At 40.9% G+C, this 17,829-nt stretch overlaps 1 protein-coding gene across 3 annotated transcripts in view; it reads right to left on the reverse strand.

Annotated features, from left to right (window-relative positions):
- LOC103099392 (carcinoembryonic antigen-related cell adhesion molecule 5-like) overlaps positions 1–17,829 on the reverse strand; it is a 203,353-nt gene that overhangs the window by 116,977 nt on the left and 68,547 nt on the right. The window lies entirely within an intron of this gene.

The following is a 17,829-nucleotide window of genomic DNA, read 5'->3' on the forward strand; positions in this document are numbered from 1 at the left end:
ATAATTCCCAGCAAAACCGTAGCTGCAGGCCAAGCCCAAAACTTTCTCATGAAGCCAGTACACAAATCAATCATAGAGACCCAAGAGATAAGTACAAATACATCAAGCTTCAGTATGCCTCAGTGAATCAGAACTCCCTAGAAGCCACCAGTCTAAATTTGAATTGTGTTCCCAGACCCCTCGGCCCCTATGGTATGATTGGTAATTGTCTTCTAAGAACTGCTGATTAATTATTCAATTTTATTAAGAGCAATATGTAATTTTGATTGTTTGTAAGCTCAAAACTTCTCACAGTGTGATGAAAAAATTAAGCCACCTGTTATGAAATCATTTATCTTGTGTGCAACCTTTATTCTGTCTGTAATCACAATACAAGAATATAGAATGTTAATCAAGTGATTTGTTAAAAGTTAATGTATCACTTTTCCAATTATCTCTCTTAGATTCCGTGAACCTGCGTGTCAAGAATATGGATACAAAAATAAATCTCAAGCCTGGGAATGTCAGAGCAGCTGAGATGCAAAGCAATCCCATGGCCGTTATGATTAAGCTGTCTTCTGTTTGTTATTTATTTTATTTTATTTATTTTTACTGATCATTCGCCACCTCTATGAAAATCAAATTACAAAAATTCATATCAAATCTTTAAAACCACAGGATACACTTATAACAGATTAGAAAAATATATTGCATACACACATGAATGATCCTGTATTTTAAAATCATCAGAAAACACAGGACTTCAGTCAAGGTGAGACTACAAGCAAATATGAATGCTGTACAGAGGAATACATAGGACCTGTTAGGGGTTAATGTGTTAATTCTTTTTCTCACTTTAACTTAGTAGATTAGATTATTAGTCTTTACATGTGTACATGTATGATTTCTCTACAAATATGATACTATATATATATTGTATATATATATATATATATATACACACTCTCATAAAAGATAACAAAGGCATCAGCAACAGGTGGAAAGAACACTTCAATCAGCTTCTCAACCGACCCTCTTCAGTCGACCAAAGCGCCCTTGACCAGATCCCCCAAAACCGCTCCATTGAACAACTTGACGTCCCTCCTTCAATAGAGGAAGTCCAAAAAGCCATTCAACAAATGAGTGCAGGCAAGGCACCTGGTAAAGATGGGATCCCAACCGAGGTGTACAAGGTCTTAAATGGAAAGGCACTTCAGGCATTCCACATAGTGCTGACCAGCATATGGGAAGAGGAAGACATGCCCCCAGAACTCAGAGATGCCTCCATCGTAGCCCTATACAAGAACAAAGGCTCACGAGCAGCCTGTGACAACTACAGAGGCATCTCACTACTCTCCACTGCTGGAAAGATCCTCGCCCGTGTTATACTCAACAGACGCCTGTCATCTGTCTCAGAGCAGAACCTACCTGAATCACAATGTGGCTTCCGACCAGATCGCAGCACCATCGACATGGTCTTCACAGTGAGACAAATGCAGGAAAAATGCCTTGAGCAGAACCTGAGTCTCTACATTGTCTTCATAGACCTGACAAAGGCATTCGACACAGTGAACAGGAAAGCATTGTGGGTGATCCTCAGCAAGCTTTGTTGCCCAGCAAAATTCGTCAAACTGATCCAGCTCTTTCATGTCAACATGACAGGGGAAGTCCTATCTGGTGGAGAGACTTCCAATCACTTCAACATCTCCAATGGTGTGAAACAAGGCTGTGTCCTCACTCCAGTACTATTCAACCTATACTTCACCCAAGTATTACGACATGCTGTGATGGATCTAGACCTGGGCATCTACATCAAATACCGACTGGATGGCTCACTATTCGACCTTCGCCGCCTGACTGCAAAAACAAAGACAACAGAGAGACTCATCCTGGAAGCTCTCTTCACAGATGAGTGTGCTCTCATGGCCCACCAAGAAAATCATCTCCAAACCATTGTGGACAGGTTCTCTACCGCAACAAAACTGTTTGGCCTGACTATCAGCCTCAGCAAAACAGAGGGGCTGTTCCAACCTGCACCAGGGAGGCCAACTAACCAGCTGTGCATTACAATCGACAGCACTCAGCTTTCTAACGTCAACACTTTCAAGTACCTGGGCAGCACCATCGCCAATGACGGGTCCCTAGACCATGAGATTAATGCCAGGATCCAAAAGGCCAGCCAGGCACTTGGGCGGCTGCGCTGCAAAGTCCTCCAACACAGAGGTGTAAGCACTGTGACAAAGCTCAAAGTGAACAATGCAGTGGTCCTCAGCTCGCTCCTGTAAGGTTGTGAGATATGGACACTGTACTGGAAGCACATGAAACAGCTGGAGCAATTCCACCAACGCTCCCTCCGGTCAATTATGAGGATCGATGGCAGGACCGAATCACCAACCAGGAAGTCCTCGACAGAGCCAACTCCACCAGCATCGAAGTCCTGGTCCTCCAAACCTAGCTACGATGGTCTGGACACATCATCTGCATGGACCCACAGCAAATACCAAGACAGGTATTCTATGGTGAACTGTCAGCTGGACTCAGGAAACAAGGCCGACCAAAGAAAAGATTCAAGGATCAGCTAAAGTCAAAGTTGAAGTGGGCTGGCATTACACCAAAGCAACTAGAACTCGCTGCCTCTGACAGAAGCAGCTGGCGAACCCACATTAACCATGCCGCCACCACCTTTGAAGATGAGCGACGTTGACGTCTTGCTGCTGCGCGTGAACGCCGGCACCAGGCCACAGCCGCACCTCCTGTAACAACTGGCATCCCATGCCCCATGTGCCACAAACTCTGTGCCTCAGCCTTTGGACTCCAAAGCCACATGAGGGTACATCAATAGATGATAATGCACAAAGACAATGGTCATTCTTGGTCACCGAGAGACTACCACTATATATATACACCTATACATACATTCCAGTTTGAAGTCATTCAGACAAGAAAGTCTTTTCCTTCCTATCTGCAAGAGTTCTACCAGAGAGTTATTTACAAATGTTCAATTTTGCGGGCTGCCCTTATTTAAGAATCAACCCCTAAGGTCAGTGTGAATTCATGGTTTGTGTGCTAAATATGTGGTGATGAATGCATATACTCACATTATCCCCTGGATTTCTAATTCTTGTGTTTCCTGATGGATTGATCACCTTCTTTCTTCTTATGCAGATTTATATGTGCATGTGAATGTAATTCCCTAAATGTGATGTTAATGTGTACAGTGATTCAATCTTACATATCCCTTTAATGGAAGTTCATTTCCTACAATGTCTTTGATTTAAAGTTCTTCCCGGTTGTCCAGTTGTGTCTCTGCCAGCCTCTGGTGTTGATTGAAGTTAACACAGGTCTAGATGTCTTCGTCTTTACTTGACTGTTGTCTCACCTTCATCATCGATCTCTGGATCTCTGTCATCTGGTTACCAGAACATACAGGATGTGTGTAAGATTGTTTTGCCATGGTGCGTGTGTGTCAGAGTGATTTTTGTATTGGGTGAGTTCAAGTGAGATTTTTTTGTGAACATTGTATGTATCTTCCTCTGTGTGTGTGTGGAAGTGTTTATCATGAAGTGCTTTCTGCAGAGGTTTGTTTTTTTTTTACTTGATGGAGAGGTTTACTTATATAATGGATCATTCTAATTCACATTCTTCATATTCCTGTGCGTCTTGTCTCAGAGTATGGGCTAGTTGATCATATTTTAAAAGTGATTTCTGTTGTGCTTGGGGCATTTGGATCTGTATTTCTTCTAGGGCTTTTTCTGTACTGTTTTCAGGCATTACATTTTGGGCATAATGGTGTTTTACATGGGACACATGAAACCATGCATTTTTCCCCATTATCTTGATGGATGTAGGAGTAGTGAGGGCTACTTCGAAGGGACCGTTCCACCTGGGTTCTGTAGGTTTGTCTTTGGTGAAATTTTCACATACACTTTGTCTCCTGGCTTGATGTTATGTAGTGAGAAATCTGGTGGAACCCTCTGCACTAATAATCCTAGTCTTCTTAGTTCTTCCAGCCTGTCTTGTATCTTTGTTAGACAGGTGTGCCACTGGCATTCCTCTCCCAGCATGGACACATAATATGGCTTAGAAGTCCCTCCATGCCATACTGGTTGTCTGAAAAGTATCTCAGATGGGCAAATGTGTAAATCTCCTCTGGGTTTGATCCTATCTGAGGCAGTACAAGTGGAAGGGCTTCTGCCCTCTTGAGTTTGTGCACAGAGTTTTGCTATTGTAGTTTTTAATTCCTTATTCAATCTTTCCACCTGTCCTTAACTTTCTGATCTGTAAATATTGTGAAAATTCCCTTTTATTTCCAGAGATGTATAGATTTGTTGTAACATGTGTGATGGAAAGAAATGGGAAAAGACAGAAGACAAGAGATGAAATACAAAGATGAGCTCAGGAAGAATGGATGGAATTCTCCAGATGCAGTGGGGGAAGAGAGAATTCCAATGGAAGGTTCAAGAAGAGGAGCAGTTCCAGAACTGTGGTCTGGTCTGGTCACTTCATCACTTGACTTCTCTTCTTCTCTGGCCAACCCCTCTGAAGGAGAAAGGCTGAAGAAGTGCTTGGCTTTTACCCTCCTTTACCTGGCTGAACTGAAAAGAGTCTTGCCCAGTGAAGATCCCAGCTGATATATAACTGTTTTTCCCTCAGGAGAAGTCAACCTTATTTTCTTTGAAGAGACTTTGAATTGAAGCCTTCAACTAGAGATAAGGGTTATAGCTAGGGAAACTCTTGTCCGTCTCTCCTTTTATTTCCTTATTCCCTTTCCCCAAAAGATAATAAATTAGACCTTCAACTATAAGAGAAAAGTCTTCAAACATTGTAATAGGAGGGAGAATTTAAAATATTCCAAGAAAGAAGATTTGGGGAGGGGTGACTCACCATCTATTAAGTACAGACTCCATTAGGGCTGTCCAGCAGAGAGAGAGAACAAGAAGGAAGATACTCCTTTGAATTCAGTCCCCTACCTCAACCTTCTTCCTGAGGTCAACATCCATTTAGTCCCCCTCTCTCAATAACCCTCACTACTACATTTGCCAGCTGTAAAATTACTTTCCCAGTCAGATTCAATGGCATCTGGAATGCCATACCTAGGAATTATTTTTTTAAGCAGTGTTCTCTCTACCATGCCAGTGTTGTTCTTTTTTGGTGGGTATGCTTCTGTCCACCACATGAGTATGTCAACTGTAACTAAAGCATATTTGTATCCTCTATCACTAGGCATGTTGATGTAATCAACTTGCAAGGAATTGCAAATTGCAATTGGAAGGGTGTATAAGCTAATGTTCTTCATCCCAATGCCTTGCACTTAAAAAGAACTTGATTGAACTTCTTACATAGGTCATATGCCTGAAACACTCTTATAGCATTAGTTGATATCCCTGGTGCTGCCCAAAAATGTCGGACCTCATCTAGCAAGGATTGCACTCCATATTGACCTCTGGAGTGAATCACATTGCATAGATGTTAGTACAGCTTTTTGAGCAAAATGGGCTTTCCTCTCTCTGCTATCCAGATTCCTTTGACTAATCTGGCTCCTAGGTGTTCTTGCCATGACTGAACTTCCTCTTGGCTGTAAGCTTATTTGATATCATGCTTGTCAGTCAGAGAGAAATTCAGAACATGGATAGGACCAAATCTTGTGGTGAATCTTGCTGTCATGTCTGCTCTGTGATTTCCTAGTGATATCTCATTCTTGTCAGAGGAATGTGCCTTGCATTGGATCACTGCAACTTCCTTTGGCAAGTCTACTGCTTCTAAGAGTTGTGAAATGAGATTTTCATATGCTATCTTTCTTCCAGCTATTGTTCTTCCATATTTGTCCATTAGCAAATAAAATTCCAAATGCATAAGCAGAATCTGGTTATATGTTAACTCTTTTTCTTTTTGACAGCTCAAGTGATTTTATAAGCCCTTTTAACTCCGTGCCTTGAGTGCTGACATGACTTGGCAGTGAAGCATGCCAGAGTGTTTTGTCTAGTGTCACTACCATTGCCCCAGTCAACCTCCTCCCTTTGAAAACATACAAAGAACCATCTGAAAATATCTGAAGGTTGGGATCATTGAGTGGTGTACCCCTCAGATCTTCTCTGGTTTTATGTACTGTCTCTACCATTTGGGTACAATCATGTAGGGATTTTTCTCCCAATGGTAGGTCAGGGACTAATGTAGCTGGCTTCAATGGTGCACTTCTATATAAATCAAGTTGTCATTTTCCAGCAAAATGATTTCATACTGGAATAGCCTTGCTGATGTAAATGCTTGTCTACTTTGGAACTTCATCCATTTTTCTAGCTGGTGGGCAGAGTAAACATGTTGCCTTTATCACAGCACTAATTCATTAGCTTTTTTTTTTTAACCATGAGGGTGGCAGCAGCAATGCTGTGCAAACAATGCACCATGCCTCTTGCAACATGATCTAAAATTGTGCTGACATATGCAATAGGTCTTAAATTCAATCCTAGATATTGGGTTAAAACTCCAGAAGCTATCCCTTGTGCCTCATGGACATATAAATGAAAATCTTTGTTGCAATTTGGTATGCCAAGGGCTGGAGCTGTTAGGGTAGCTTGCTTCAAGGTGGACAGGACATTTAGATGTACTTTTGTGAGCTTCAATGGTTCTTCAACATCATTCTTGGTTAGATCTGTGAGGCACTTGGAGATATGTGAATACCCTGAGATGTATTGATATGAGAACCCTGTCCTGCCCAGAAATGCCCTGAGTGCTTCTTTGTCCTTGGAATACCTGGCTTTTGTATATCCACTATTCTTTTATCAGATATTTTCCTGGTGCCCTTTTCCAGAATAAAGCTTAGGTACTCGACTTTCAGGAGAACCCACTGTAACTTTCTCTTGGAGACTTTGTGTCCTCTCTTATATAACTCTATTAATAATCTCTTTAAATCCTCCAGGCATGTTTTAGCATCGGGAGATGCAAGGAGCAGGTCATCTACATAATGTACTAGCTTGATTGCTTAAATCTTATATTTTCTAGGTCTCTTTTTAGCAGTTGACAGAAAATTGATGCACTCTCGCAACAGCCCTGAACTAAACGAGTCCATCAGAGCTTGATTTTTTTCCCCAGGAGAATGCACAAATATTCTGGATGTCAGGATGGAGTGGAATGGTAAAATTGGCATTAGACAGATCAATCACAGTATACCAGCAGGCATCGCTAGGGATCTCTGATATGATATAATTTGGGATGGAGTGATGCTATATTTCTTCCTTATTATCTTATTGGTTGCTCTGAGATCCTGAACAAATTGCCAGTTCACAGACTCATCTTGGTTTGACTTGCTCTTTTTGATGGCTAATATTGGGTTATTATGTTCTGATATTGTAGGTCTTAATATGCCCTGCTCCAGCAAGCTGTTGATTAGGGCTAATGCCCTCCATAGTTTCGTTACTGAGCTAGTATTGAGGTATTTTGGGAGGTATGCAGTCATGGACTTCTAGTGTTACTGATTTTATCATGCCTACATTATTCTTGTGTACAGTCCATACACCCTGTAGAATGTCTGTAGGAATGTCATGAAGTGATATTATAGCCTACTGTTGGTTACTCATCTCATTAAGCTGTCCCAGAAATAAGAGTGGGTAATGCTTCAGAGATTCTTTAGGTAAATAGAGGTATATATTCCCTGATTGCTCACACTGCAATGTTGCTCCAATTTTACAAAGAATGTCTCATCCAAGAAGGTTGTCTGGGCAATTGGCACCCTAGGAAAAAGATCCACCACTTTCAACTGTCACAAACACTCAGTTGGAACTCAGAGGGGAAGATAACCATATGAAGGAGCAGGACAAGAACACTCAGTATATAGGATGAGACATTTTAATACCTAAAAAGAACAAACACTCTAAGACAAACCCAGAAGTCTGACAGCAGACATTTTAAACTGTCAACAATTAGAGCCCTTTGGTAGAGTAGCCATGGTCAATAAACATCTATAAAGAAATAAGAACTTAGTATCTAACATATTGGTAACTAAGTGAGGCAAGTCAAGTAGAAACAACAGAAGGGATTTTGTGGAAAAGATGTTGCAGTTCTTATTCTGGACAACTTTAATTTGGGTTTTGATGGTTTACTGGGGATATTGTATAATATATAATACAATATCAGAAATAGTTGAGAATACTATAGGTACTGATACTTCCAGTTAAGATGGAGGCTTAGAGAAAGCTAAAGTTCAGATCTCCGGAAAACCCTTCCCGACCAATCTCAAACTATAAGCTCCTAAGGCGCTGAAATTCATAATGATCAACAGCATAGACCCTGGGAACCCTCCTCCTGGACCTGGACCTGGATCAAAAGGTACGGCCCCACTCAAAAGCCAGAACCCGAGATCACTTGGACCTAAGGGGTAGGAGCACAGAGTCCAAGGCTCTGGGAAGCCGCAGCCCGGCCCGGCTCAGAGAGCAGGGTCCTCGGAACAACAACCCTCAGGGCCTTCTATCCGAGTCCCAGTGAAAGTCACTGCCCTCTGAGCTCCCCCGACAGAGAGCAGGGTCGAAACAACAGCAACCCTCAGGGCGGGCAAGACAGCCTCACAGGCTGGATCCTGCTATCCAAGTCTCAGTGAAAGTCCCTGCCCTCGGAGCTCCAGGAAGCCGCAGTCCATCCCCCCGCAGGCTGATGAAACAGCCTCATGGCCAGCTATTCTGAAGGCAACTTCCAGAAAGCAACCCGACCCAGAGAGCCAGGGGAGAGTGTGGCCTCGTGGTCCGACCCTTCCATTCCAGTTCCATTGAGGCATATTTAGTTTAACCCAGGGAAAGCTCATAGAACCGACAATCTGCCCAGGACTAAAGCCTCTGAACACCAGACAGAGATAAGAAAAGCTAATCCTCCACATTCAGAGATGGCAAACTCCACAGAAGCATAGAAGCCACAAAATACCAAGAAAAATAAGAAGAAAGGGGCAACTTTGGACACATTCTATGGAGCCAAAATACAAAATACAGAGCAGATAGAAGATGATATACAAGAAAATGCTCCAAAACCTTCCAAAGGAAATGGAAACTCTCCACAAACCTATGAAGAATTTGAATCAGAAATGACCAAAAAGATGGAAGCCTTCTGGGAGGAAAAGTTGGAAATAATGCAAAAGAAATTCACGCATCTACAAAACCTGTATGATGAAACTGAAAAGGAAAACCAGGCTTTAAAGGCCAGAATCAGGCAGCTAGAAGACAACGATCGTGTAAAAGAGCAAGAATTAATAAAGCAAAGCCAAAATACCAAGAAATTAGAAAAGAACATAAAATATCTCACCGACAAGATGACAGATCTGGAAAATAGAGGGAGAAGAGATAATTTAAGAATAATTGGACTCCCAGAAAAGCCAGAAATAAACACCAAACTGGACATGGTGATACAAGATATAATCAAAGAAAATTGCCCAGAGATTCTAGAACAAGGGGGCAATACAGCCACTGACAGAGCTCACAGAACACCTTCTACACTAAACTCCCAAAAGACAACTCCCAGGAATGTAATTGCCAAATTCCAAAGCTATCAAACAAAAGAAAAAATCCTACAGGAAGCCAGAAAAAGACAATTTAGATATAAAGGAATGCCAATCATGGGTCACACAAGACCTTGCAAGTTCTACTCTGAATGATCGTAAGGCATGGAACATGATCTTCAGAAAGGCAAGAGAGCTGGGTCTCCAACCAAGAATCAGCTACCCAGCAAAACTGACTATATACTTCCAAGGGAAAGTATGGGCATTCAACAAAAGAGAAGACTTCCAACTTTTTGCAAAGAAAAGACCAGAGCTCTGTGGAAAGTTTGATACGAAAAATCAAAGAGCAAGGAATACCTGAAAAGGTAAATATTAAGGAAAGGGGAAAAATGTTATCTTCTTCTTTTACTCAAACTCTCTTCTATAAGGACTACATCTCTATCAATCTATGTATACTAACATGTGGGGAAAATGTAATGTATAAATAGGGGGTAAAGAAAGACCAAATAGAATAATCGTTCTCACACAAAGATTCACATGGGAAGGGGAGGGGAAGAAAACTCCTATAAGAAGGAGAGGAAGAGGGGGGGGGGGTTACTTAAACCTCAATCTCAGGGAAATCAACTCTGAGAGAGAAAAACATCCAGATCCATTGGGATATTGAATTCTATCTTACCCAACAAGGGTAGGGAGAAGGGAAAACCAAGGGGGGGAGGGGGAGAGGGAGAACAAAAAGGGAGGGAAAGAGAGGGGGGAGGGGGAGGGAAGAAAAAGGGAATGACTAAAAAGTGAAACATCAAGGGAGGGCACAAGTGGGATTGATTCAAAGTAAATCACTGGACTAAAAGGTAGAGCCGAAGAAGAAAAGGTCAGAATTAGGGAAGGCTATCAAAATGCCAGGGAGTCCACAAATGACAATCATAACTTTGAATGTGAATGGGATGAACTCACCCATAAAACGTAGACAAATAGCAGAATGGATTAGAATCCAAAACCCTACCATATGTTGTCTTCAAGAAACACACATGAGGCGGGTTGACACCCACAAGGTCAGAATTAAAGGATGGAGTAAGACCTTCTGGGCCTCAACTGATAGAAAGAAGGCAGGAGTGGTAATCATGATATCTGATGAAGCCAATGCAAAAATAGACCTGATCAAAAGGGATAGGGAAGGTAATTATATTTTGTTAAAAGGGACTCTAGATAATGAGGAAATAGCATTAATCAACATGTATGCACCAAATAATATAGCACCCAAATTTCTAATGGAGAAACTAGGAGAATTGAAGGAAGAAATAGACAATGAAACCATACTAGTGGGAGACTTAAACCAACCATTATCAAATTTAGATAAATCAAATCAAAAAATAAATAAGAAAGAGGTAAAAGAAGTGAATGAAATCTTAGAAAAATTAGAATTAATAGACATATGGAGAAAAATAAATAGGGATAAAAAGGAATACACCTTCTTCTCAGCACCACATGGCACATTCACAAAAATTGACCATACATTAGGTCACAGAAACATAGCAAACAAATGCAGAAAAGCAGAAATAATGAATGCAGCCTTCTCAGATCACAAGGCAATAAAAATAATGATTAGTAATGGTACATGGAAAACCAAATCTAAAACCAATTGGAAATTAAACAATATGATACTCCAAAACCGTTTAGTTAAAGAAGAAATCATAGAAACAATTATTTCATCGAGGAAAATGACAATGGCGAGACATCTTTTCAAACCTTTTGGGATGCAGCCAAAGCGGTAATCAGAGGTAAATTCATATCCCTGAATGTTTATATTAACAAACAAGGGAGGGAAGAGATCAATCAAATGGAAATGCAAATGAAAAAACTCGAAAGCAATCAAATTAAAACCCACCAGCAGAAAACCAAACTAGAAATCCTAAAAATTAAGGGAGAAATTAATAAAATTGAAAGTGATAGAACTATTGATTTAATAAATAAGACAAGAAGCTGGTACTTTGAAAAAACAGACAAAATAGACAAAGTACTGGTCAATCTAATTTTAAAAAGGAAGGAAGAAAAGCAAATTCACAGCATTAAAGATGAAAAGGGGGACAGCACCTCCGATGAAGAGGAAATTAAGGCAATCATTAGAAATTACTTTGCCCAATTATATGGCAATAAATACACCAATTTAGGAGAAATGGATGAATATATATAAAAATACAAACTGCCTAGACTAACAGAAGAGGAAATAGAATTCTTAAATAATCCCATATCAGAAATTGAAATCCAACAAGCCATCAAAGAACTTCCTAAGAAAAAATCCCCAGGGCCTGATGGATTCACCTGTGAATTCTATCAAACATTCAGAGAACAGTTAATCCCAACACTATACAAACTATTTGACATAATAAGCAAAGAGGGAGTTCTACCAAACTCCTTTTACGACACAAACATGGTACTGATTCCAAAACCAGGCAGGTCAAAAACAGAGAAAGAAAACTATAGGCCAATCTCCCAAATGAATATAGATGCAAAAATCTTAAATAGGATACTAGCAAAAAGACTCCAGCAAGTGATCAGAAGGATCATTCACCATGATCAAGTAGGATTCATACCAGGGATGCAGGACTGGTTCAAAATTAGGAAAACCATCCACATAATTGACCACATCAACAAGCAAACTAGCAAGAACCACATGATTATCTCAATAGATGCAGAAAAATCCTTTGATAAAATACAACACCCATTCCTATTAAAAACACTAGAAAGCATAGGAATAGAAGGGTCATTCCTAAAAATGATAAACAGTATATATCTAAAACCAACAGCTAATATTATCTGCAATGGGGATAAACTAGATGCATTCCCAATAAGATCAGGAGTGAAACAAGGATGCCCATTATCACCTCTACTACTTGACATTGTACTAGAAACACTAGCAGTAGCAATTAAAGAAGATAAAGGAATTGAAGGCATCAAAATAGGCAAGGAGGAGACCAAGTTATCACTCTTTGCGGATGACATGATGGTCTACTTAAAGAATCCTAGAGATTCAACCAAAAAGCTAATTGAAATAATCAACAACTTTAGCAAAGTTGCAGGATACAAAATAAACCCACATAAATCATCAGCTTTTCTATATATCTCCAACACAGCTCAGCAGCAAGAACTAGAAAGAGAAATCCCATTCAAAATCACCTTAGACAAAATAAAATACCTAGGAATCTACCTCCCAAGACAAACACGGGAACTATATGAACACAACTACAAAACACTCGCCACACAACTAAAACTAGACTTGAGCAAATGGAAAAACATTAACTGCTCATGGATAGGACGAGCCAATATAATAAAAATGCCCATCCTACCCAAACTTATTTATCTATTTAGTGCCATACCCATTGAACTGCCAAAATACTTCTTCACTGATTTAGAAAAAAACCATAACAAAGTTCATTTGGAAGAACAAAAGATCAAGGATATCCAGGGAAATAATGAAAAAAAAAACACATATGATGGGGGCCTTGCAGTCCCTGACCTAAAACTATATTACAAAGCAGCAGTCATCAAAACAATTTGGTACTGGCTAAGAAACAGAAAGGAAGATCAGTGGAATAGACTGGGGGAAAGTGACCTCAGCAAGACAGTATACGATAAACCCAAAGATCCCAGCTTTTGGGAGAAAAATTCACTATTCGATAAAAACTGTTGGGAAAATTGGAAGACAGTGTGGGAGAGACTAGGAATAGATCAACACCTCACACCCTACACCAAGATAAATTCAAAATGGGTGAGTGACTTAAACATAAAGAAGGAAACCATAAGTAAACTGGGTAAACACAGAATAGTATACATGTCAGACCTTTGGGAGGGGAAAGGCTTTAAAACCAAGCAAGATATAGAAAGAATCACAAAATGTAAAATAAATAATTTTGACTACATCAAACTAAAAAGCTTTTGTACAAACAAAACCAATGTAACTAAAATCAGAAGGGAAACAACAAATTGGGAAAAAATCTTCATAGAAACCTCTGACAAAGGTTTAATTACTCATATTTATAATGAGCTAAATCAATTGTACAAAAAATCAAGCCATTCTCCAATTGATAAATGGGCAAGGGAAATGGATAGGCAGTTCTCAGATAAAGAAATCAAAACTATTAACAAGCACATGAAGAAGTGTTCTACATCTCTTATAATCAGAGAGATGCAAATCAAAACAACTCTGAGGTATCACCTCATACCTAGCAGATTGGCTAACATAACAGCAAAGGAAAGTAATGAATGCTGGAGGGGATGTGGCAAAGTAGGGACATTAATTCATTGCTGGTGGAGTTGTGAACTGATCCAACCATTCTGGAGGGCAATTTGGAACTATGCCCAAAGGGCGACAAAAGAATATCTACCCTTTGACCCAGCCATAGCACTGCTGGGTCTGTACCCCAAAGAGATAATGGACACAAAGACTTGTACAAAAATATTCATAGCTGAGCTCTTTGTGGTGGCCAAAAACTGGAAAACGAGGGGATGCCCTTCAATTGGTGAATGGCTGAGCAAATTGTGGTATATGTTGGTGATGGAATACTATTGTGCTAAAAGGAATAATAAAGTGGAGGAATTCCATGGAGACTGGAACAACCTCCAGGAAGTGATGCAGAGCGAAAGGAGCAGAACCAGGAGAACATTGTACACAGAGACTAATACACTGTGGTATAATCGAACATAATGGACTTCTCCATTAGTGGCAGTGTAATGTCCCTGAACAACTTGCAGGGATCCAGGAGAAAAAAACACCATTCATAAGCAAAGGATAAACTATGGGAGTGGAAACACCGAGGAAAAACAACTGCCTGAATACAGAGGTTGAGGGGACATGACAGAGGAGAGACTCTAAATGAACACTCTAATGCAAATACTATCAACAAAGCAATGGGTTCAAATCAAGAAAACATCTAATGCCCAGTGGACTTACGCGTCGGCTATGGGGGGTGGGGGGGAGGAAAAGAAAATGATCTATGTCTCTAACGAATAATGCTTGGAAATGATCAAATAAAATATATTTTTAAAAAAAGAATACTATAGGTACTGTGGTAAACATAACAAACTCTTGGACCCAGATACCTTTGGATACATCCTTTCTCTAGAACACTCTGCCTCAAGTATATGTAGTTTTCATGGCAATGGTTAAGACATTAAATTGCATCAAGGTTGGAGCTGATATCATCATGCAGAAGAAAGCTGTTAAAACAAGGTCCTTGACAACATATTGGAGGCATTATTTAAACTGATACCCATTATAACTAAAATTTGTCAGGAATATATGATTACAAAACAAGAAAACATGGAGGGGGCAGGGACTGAGTCATTTTTCTGTATCTCTACTCCAAAGCCTATGTACCTTCTGCTGAGAAAGTGGTTATAAATATTGTGGGATAGAGGTGAAAGACCTGTGGGTCCCAGTTCAGTTGGATGAGCAACCATTTAATGAATGAATGAATGCACCTGTGGATTGACAAGAAGAGGATTGATGATGTGGGAGGTGGGGAATGGGGGAGGCTTGGTGTTAGTCCAGTGCTAAGTAGCCTCAGTTTCCTTACCATCCAAATGAATATAATGCTTGTGCTTTGGAACCCAATGAGATGCTATATTGCTTAGTAGACTTTAAAGTGCTGGGTGTATGGAAACTCTTATAATTAGTATCATCTAATTTCTCTGTGCCTAGAGGATTACCCAGTTTGGGCCAATAGATACCCCAGTAGGAAAGAATAAAGCGGACCTCATTAGGTGAGCCATCATGACCTGGGGAAGCAGAGGGGCAGCAGTTAGAATCCAACAGGGGCAGAGCCAAGATATCAGCATCATAGCAGGAGCTGCTCTGAATCTCCTTCCAACCAATCATTACAAAGACTGAGCAAAGCTACTACCTCACTGCGGAAAACTTTGAATTGGTGAAAAAGGGTTAAGTATTGCGGGAGGGAAGCAAGCTTCTCCTTTGGGGGTTTTCCCAAACAGAGCCTGGTTTTTGGAATTGAGCTCTGAGTTCCTGACACTAAAACCAGGTGTAACCCAAATCTCCAGTTTCTAGCCCTTTAAAGAAGGGTATCTTGCTCCTGGGAGTCTGTTATTTTATTTTTCTTTTTTTAAGGCCCTTTCTGAGCCCCCACATGCCTTCAGCAATTAGCATTAATGGGAGGTGGGGTATTGGGGAGAGCAGCAATAAGATCTCTAAAGCTGCTCCCTTAGCTCTGAGAAGCATTTCAGGGCCTAATAAGGGAAAAACCCGAGGAGGAGATCCTGCCTACAGCCTGCACTCTTCAGAGCAATACTTGGCAACTGAGGATGGTGCTGGAGAGAGTGGCCCACATTGTAAAAGTGCAGCTTCCCACCTATCTAAAACAGCACCAAGTCCCAGAGAGCATTACTGGCTTCACACAACTCACAGTTTCACAGTGGCTTCATTTAGGACCTTTCCTGGGTGTATTTACACTGCTATGATGCCTCACGATTTGTTGAGTCCTCCCCAAGTAAGAACAACAGAAAGATAGCTTGGTTAATCTCAAGAATCATTACAGCTCTCCAGTAATGTGGGGGCTCACAGACAGTTTGAATTTACCTTCTAGGCAATCAAAGTCAGAAAAGGTTCTCCATCACTGACCTAGGCCCTTGGAGTCTAACAATGCTTTCTAGTCCAGATCCTGCAGTTATCCATGGGGCAGGAGGTCAGAGACCCTTCTCTGGACCTTAATTTCCTATCTGCACACTAGAGGACTACCGAAGTGAGTTCCAGCTCTGAATTCTGTGGAATGGGTGTGCTTTCTCGATCCCTTCCTCCTCCAATCTAGTCCAGCTTTATATTTTTTCTTTGGCCAGCTGAGAACATGGTAGTAAATAGCCTTACTCCGTTGCAGGAGAGATTTTGCTGCATCCTCTAAGGGCTAAGTGGTCTGGGCTGAGATGGGACCCAGGTGGGCCAACAGCCTAGCACTGTCTCAGCAACAAAGTACCAGAGCCGGCAGAGGGCATCTGGTCCAAGAACCACAGCATGTCTGATCAGTGGTCATTCAGCCTCTGCTTATCCATGACTGTCAGTTGTGTGGCCTCTTTCCCCCTCTGGACAGCTCTGCTTCTGAGGGCTCCCCTAGGCTGTGCTGACATTGTCTTCCCTCCAACCTCCCCACTTCAGTCTTAGCTCTGCCCACTGGGGCCATATAGAGCAGCACTGACCTGCTTCTACCCAAGGCCCTGTAGGTTCTTCAAAAGGCTTCTTTCCTGTTCCATCTCAATCCTCCCTCTATGAGTTCCTTCAGTCCAAACTGTGGGTTGCCACAGAATACTCAAATGTTTCAATAGCTGTGATTTGTAGGTTTTCCTCCCCCCCTCTATTCTCTGCCCTTCTGCCTTGCCCAAATGGACATAGTGAATGTGTGAGCCTGAAAAAAAAATCTCATCTCCTTGTGGCCAAGCTTGGGGTGATGAGCCTCTGCTCACTTGGCAAAACGCATCCCTTTGGTAATGAATACATGCTTCGAGCTCAGGGCCTGCCTGGCTCACTGCTGCAGGATTCTAAGCCCGGTATGATGGCAAGGAGGGAATGAATGATGGAAGATAACTATCGGTGTGTCCTCCTAGGGCTGAGTTTTGCATAGAGCTGCCTTGCCATGCCCAGGATGAGCCTTTATTTTTATACCCATTTTCTTGGCATACAACTACATTATTCAATATATGTGTTCAAATAAAGTTAATTGGATAAGTGATACATCACCTTTTAACAAATCATTTGATTAACATTCTGAGATTATTCTATACACTTGTTTTATAACTATTGATTCTGACAGGATACACAAAGGTTTTGCACAAGATACAATTTTCATCACAGGTGGCTTAGTTTTCTCATTAACATTTACGGAACTTGAGCTTACAGATAATCAATGAAAATCACTCATTAAAAATCTTTAGGACATTCAATGTGACAGATGGTCATTTGGCCTCCATAGATGAGTAGGACAGGGAAGGGGAAAAAATAAGTCTTTTAGGGCCTTCTATGTGTGCCAAGCACTTTATTTTGTTATAGAAAATTTTAATGTAATTAATTAAATTAGAATGTCTGTTACATGATTCATGTTTTTTCCCTCCCCTCCTACCCTTCTCGCCCTGAGAAAACCAGCACCTAATTCCACTGGGTTTTGTGCTAAGTATTTTACAGATAGAAGAGCTCCAAGTGTTAGGGAGTTTTCATTGAAGTTCAGACTTTACAGGTGTAGGGGACCTCAGAAGCCATCTTGTCCAACACAACCACTGAAGGAATCCCCACAAGGACGTCTTCAACAATTGGTCATTTGCCATGGATTTGGAATGCATCTCATGATGGTTGGAGATTCTCCCACTTTTTATTACAGCCCAGT

This window comes from Monodelphis domestica, chromosome 4 (genome assembly GCF_027887165.1).
Source record: "Monodelphis domestica isolate mMonDom1 chromosome 4, mMonDom1.pri, whole genome shotgun sequence".
Lineage (NCBI taxonomy): Eukaryota > Metazoa > Chordata > Mammalia > Didelphimorphia > Didelphidae > Monodelphis > Monodelphis domestica.